A 6032-nucleotide genomic window follows, 5' to 3' on the forward strand; every position below is an offset into this window, starting at 1 on the left:
ATTCATAATATTTGAGGTTTCCTTGGCATTAATTACTTCCACATGACAAAGTTCTTTGAAATGAGCACTTCAAGCTTATTGATAAAATATTTTTGGGTTGCCTTACCACAAGGTCAATCAAGGTCACCTAGACAAGTTAACCAAGTCCACATCGCATCACGGGGCTGGATAGGTGACTCACATGCAAACCCTTGACTAGGCCTTGGGTCATGGGTCAAAAGATACTAGTATGACACTATCTAGGGTGTTTTACAACCATTCTAGTAGGCAAAGTCTTAAGTTGAACAAGTATTTGTAATGGCTTAGTTGCTCTTGTCAAAGTTCCTAATTAGGCACTTTTCAAAACATTTCTAACATGCAACTACATGCAATGATGCAACTAATATAAACATCCTAATGCAAGTGATTCTATCAACTAATATGACATATAAACTAAATGCAAGTCCTAAGTTCACATTGTTATACCGCATCAAGCAAAATAAAGCCACATAGTCATTAACATAAAGAGGAAAAAGGAGATCGGAAAGATCATACCATGCGGTCTTCATTATCCTCATGTCTCAGATGTGGCGTAGTCAATCAATGTGACCAAGGATAGAACAAACACAATATATACAAGACAATATATACAAGACTACAAAAGGAAATAAACATGTTTTTGGGTTTTCAATTTTCAAATTTTTTTTGATTTTTGAATAAGAGTTAAATGTTAGAATTCCCATCCCCACACTAATATGGGCATTGTCCTCAATGGCCAAAATGATGGAAATTATGCAAAGATGATGCATGATTTCTACACGAAATGCAATCTACGCTAAGCTACACTACATGATGCATGGTTTTTGTTATGACGGAGAGGATAATTTAGATTACCTCCCGTTGTGTATGCATTAACTTCCCCAAACCGAGTTAGACACTATTGCTAATGTCCAAGGATGGGTGTAGTTCATGCACACACTATGCAATGCATGAAACTAATTTATCATTTTGGATTTTGAAAGTGGGAACAATAAAATGAGAACACCTCAATGGTACCGAGGTGTGAGTCCTATAAAGTGCTAGGACTACTCCAACAATGATCAAGAACAATAATTAAAACAAAGAGAGAAATAGACAAACCATGAGAGGGTAAGAGTCTCCAAGGCTTGCTAATCTTCCATCATATCATCACCATCATCACTTTCCTCATTAGAAGTGGTCACATTGCCACATCCCTCTTCATTTTCTTCTTCACTTTGCTCATCATCCATTTCATCATCCTTTTCTCCTTCTCCACTTGCTTCCTCATCAATGTTATCATCAACTTCTTCATCATTACCAACAACCTCATTGTCACCCGAAACGACACTAGATGCACCCGGAAATAGGACTTCTCTATCCGCCCAACTAGGCAAAGGACATGATGGATCAAGTAGTCCTTGCCTAGCTAAGTGTAGGAGGGGTGGATATTGAGCCAAGTAAGCATTTTTCCGATCCTCGAAGGCTTGCTTGTGCATTCCTTGCATGAGAAGAGTCAAATAATCATTTCTAGCTTCAACTCCTTCCGGTTTGAACTCTTGATACTCAAAAGGGTAAGGTGGTATGACAATGGAAGAGGAGGGAGTTTCAAGATCACCCTTTTGTTGTTGAATAATATACTCGGCCTCTTTTGAAAGGGGAAGTAGATAATTGGTCCGGTGGACGCTTAGACGGCAAATCGTTGAAGGCAAAGTGAACGATCTAGCTTCACTAGTGAGCCATCCATACTCGGTGTCAAGAGGATTATGGGCAACCCACTTGTACTTGTGTATCATAGTATGCATATCAACAAGATGACCACCCTCCTTTGCTTTGTACTTGTTATCCTTGTTGAAATTAGGATCAAAGTACTTAGCTAGGATAGTGACTAGGCCGCCATTGACAATAATGGTAGTGCCCTTCTTCCCACAATCAATGTTAAGCCATCTATCTACCAAGAGCCTCAAAGAGTTGAAAGGCTTGGTGTGTACTCTTCCAATGTTCAAAGCCGATTCAAGAAGAATAAAATCAAGTTTGGTGAAATGGTTGGTATCTTTCCTTGCAATAATGGTGTTTCCTATGACCTTGTGCCATACTCCTATGCCCGGATGGTGGATCAAAAGAGCACGACTCGCATGAAAGTCCTCAAATTTCCTCCCGGAAATTGCCTCCCAAAGAGGGTCGGGGTCATACTTTCCATAATTCTTAAAATAACTCGGCTTATCACTAAGACCCAAAATTTCACCCAATTCTCTAAAGGAAATGCGTCTACTAACATTAGCTAGACGAAGCTCGAGATTCTCCCTACTCTCAACTTTGGTGACTTTCAAAGAACTCAAAAATTCCAAGGTAAGGGAGGGGTATGTCAATTCTTTTGATTCAAACAATTTCTCCAACCCCATTGCTTTGAAAAAGGCTCTAGTTTGCTCAAGAACACCCAATTTTTCTAAGGTATCTTCACATATAAATTTGGTGGATTGAAATGATTTCCTAGCAAACTTGGCAAAAGTATTTCTATAGGTTTCGGAAATAAAAGTTACCTCCGGATAATGCAAAAGTTGATCGATTTCCGGAGTAGAAGGTGTTGTTGCTCCCATAGAAGATTGTTGTTGTTGTTGCACTTCCAAGTTTGGTGTTGCTACCACCATAGCCAATGCTTTCTTTACTTGAAGAGTCTTTTGCCTTTGTGAAAGTGCCTTAGCCTTTGGTGCCTTTGTTGCCTTTGTTGCTCCCTTAGTCCTTGCCATTGATGAATTAACCAAGAAAAGAATGAAAAATATTCAATTTGTAGTATACCCAAAATGATTTAAAGGTGAAAGGCTTTGCCTTTATGAATTCAAAAATCGACTCAAAGGTTGAAGATTTTGTGCTTGGTTTTGATTTTTATTGAAAAAGGAGTGATTGATTTGTTGTTAGAAGGATGATTTAATTTGATTTTGGTGAATGTAGTTGAGGAAATTTGATTTTGTGATGGAGAGGGTGAGGGTTTTGATGTTGTGAGTAGTGTTTATGAATGAATGAATAAATGAAGGTGGGAGGGATTATCAGAGACGGGCGGATTATAGTGCAAGACGCCCGGAATATCTTACAGGCAAAAATCTTCCAAAATCTCAGCTTATAAAGACGTGCGTCTTCAACTCAGTACGCTCGGATTACTGAAGACGGGCGGATTCTCTTGAATCCGTTCGGATTCGACCCCTTGTACCCGGATTCAGTTCCATCCGTGCACAATGCATATCCCTTGTCATTCTTCCATTCTTCTTCAAATCTTGTGTTCTTCATTGTGGGGGCACTACTAAGGCATGGATAGCCTAGGCAATTGCCATCCCCACACTAATATAGAGCACTACACATCAATTAAAATTATTAGTCCCTCCCTCACTTCTCTCTTACATATGACAATTATCTTGATCAAAGTAAATAAAAATCCAAAGGTGACAAAAATGTAATGCAAGAATTGAAATGTAAGTTAGGGAGTTAGAAATATTTACAAATGGTGGTTTAGGAAGGACTCCACCAAACTCTCATTCTTGATGAGATGTCAAGGGGGCATGTCCAAGGTGTTGTTGATGTTGCTCAACACCTTGAAAAAGTAATCAAAAGCTTGTTCATTATCATGGTAGAGGTCTTCAATAGACCTTGGCCCTTGTTGTCGGTCTTGATCGATGGCATTACCAATGTAGGGATTAAAAATCCCTTCAAATTCGTTGTCCCAAAGACCACAAACTTCGTTAAGTTGATCATTGAAAATCTCTTGATTTGATGGAGACAACTCTCCCAAATTCTTGTCATGGCCAATGAGGCCATTCTCTTCTTCCTTGATTGATTTTGATGAGCTTTGCAAGCTCTCCTTCACTTGCTCTTTGAATGGAGCATCTTCAATTTTCTTCTTCCATTGGAGTTCCGATTTCTTCCTCTCATCCTTTCGGCTATAATGATCAATCATGAAACATGGTTCATGCAAACGAGGAGCTCTCATAGTCTTGTCAAGATTAAAAGTTATGCTTTCGTCTCCCACTTCTAGAGTGAGCTCACCATGTTTCACATCAATCACCGCACCCGCGGTGTGTAGGAAAGGTCTTCCTAGAATGATTGGAATGTTGGAATCTTCCTCCATATAAACAATGACAAAGTCCACCGGGATGAAAAACTTCTCAATTCGCGCGGGGACATCTTCCCATATCCCTAATGGTGTTTCCGTCGATCTATCGGCCATTTGGAGTGTGATGTTGGTGCATTTAAGCTCTCCCATCCCCAACCTTTTACTCACCGAGTACGGCATGACACTCACACTAGCCCCTAGATCACATAAGGCTTTGTTGATCGTCGTGTCGCCAATGGTACACGGTATTGAGAAGCTTCCCGGATCCTTTAATTTTGGAGGTGAACTCCCTTGAAGTATTGCACTACTCACCTTAGTGAAGGCGATAGTCTCAAGTTTTCGGATCGACTTCTTCTTTGTGAGGATATCTTTCATGTATTTCGCATAGGCCGGCACGTGATTGATTAATTCCGTGAATGGAATTGAGACTTCCAAATTCTTCACAATTTCCATGAACTTCCCAAGTTGGTCATCAAATTTGGGCTTGGCTTGACGACTTGGAAAAGGAAGTCTAATCACAATGGGCTCCTTCTCCTTGACCTTGTCTTCATTTTTCTCTGAACTTTCTTCTTTTGATGATTCACCATCTTTGAAGTTTTGCACAATTTCTTCTTTATCACTAGCTTCCACAACTTCATCCTCAACTTGCTTCTTCGGTGCTTCATACCTTGTACCACTTCTCAAGTGAATGGCATTAACCGTTTCATGTCTAGGGGGATTACTTTGAGGTGGTAATTGCCCCTTTTGTCTTTGTGAGCTTGAAGATGCTAGTTGAGTCAATTGTGTTTCCAACATCTTGGTGTGAGCTAGAATGTTGTTGATGGTGGTTTCCTTTGCTTGACTATCTTTTTGCATTTGAGTGAAAAATTCTTGTTGATTCTTTTGCATTTGGAGAACCGCTTTTTGGACATCAAAACCTTGGTCATTTTGGTGATTGTATGGGTTTTGATTTTGGTAACCTTGGTTTTGATTGAAAAAGGGTCTTTGATTTTGGTTTCTCATGGGTGGTGGAGTGTATGTTGTTTGAGGGTTTTGAACATTTTGGCTTTTGTATGAGAGATTTGGATGGAATTTGGTGTTTTCATTGTAATAATTGGAATAAGGGGTACCACTCTTGTATGCTTGGAAAGCATTCACTTGTTCATTTGTTCCCCTACATTCACCTTGGTCATGTCCCAAAGTTCCACAATTCTCACATATCCCACTTGGGATTGATGAAGATGCCTTCATGGCATTAACATGATGCTTTGATGATTTTGAGTTTTCTTCAAGTCTAGCCATAGCTTGTTCAAACTTCAAGTTGATTGTGTCAATGTGAGCACTAAGTTGAGCACCCAATTGAGTAACGGAGTCCACTTCATGCTTTCCTCCTCTAGTAGCCTTGCGAGGTCTACTATATTGTGAGTTATGGACCGCCATTTCCTCAATCTTGTTCCATGTTTGATTGTCATCAACTTCGGTGAACATTCCATTTGATCCCATATTGAGAATGTTCCTAGAATCTTAATATAAACCGTTCCAAAATTGTTGTACCAAGAACCATTCGCTAAGTCCATGGTGAGGACATGAGCGACAAATTCCCTTAAACCGCTCCCAAGCTTCATACAAAGATTCTTCATCCCTTTGTTTAAAACCCGTAATTTGAGCTCTTAGCATGTTAGTCTTTTCCGGTGGGTAGAATTTTTTGTAGAAAGCTAGAGCCAATTTCTTCCAAGAATCTATTCCGAGGGTGGCCTTGTCAAGGCCCTTCAACCATTGTTTCGCGGTGCCGATTAGAGAAAAAGGAAATAAGACCCATCTAATTTGGTCTTGAGTCACACCGGTTTGAGAGATTGCATCGCAATTGTCGGAAAAGATTTCCATATGAGAATGAGGGTCTTCACTAGGCATCCCCCCAAATTGGCTCCTTTCAACTAATTGGATGAAGGCGGAT

The 6032-nt window shown here is 39.9% G+C and overlaps 1 non-coding gene across 1 annotated transcript; it reads left to right on the top strand.

The window, feature by feature from the left end:
- Positions 1-5648: 5648 nt before the first annotated feature.
- Positions 5649-5755, top strand: LOC141593431 (small nucleolar RNA R71). Its single transcript, XR_012521514.1, has one exon. It is a non-coding gene; the product is annotated as a small nucleolar RNA R71 (small nucleolar RNA).
- Positions 5756-6032: the final 277 nt, after the last annotated feature.

This window comes from Silene latifolia, chromosome 7 (assembly GCF_048544455.1).
Source record: "Silene latifolia isolate original U9 population chromosome 7, ASM4854445v1, whole genome shotgun sequence".
Taxonomy (NCBI): domain Eukaryota; kingdom Viridiplantae; phylum Streptophyta; class Magnoliopsida; order Caryophyllales; family Caryophyllaceae; genus Silene; species Silene latifolia.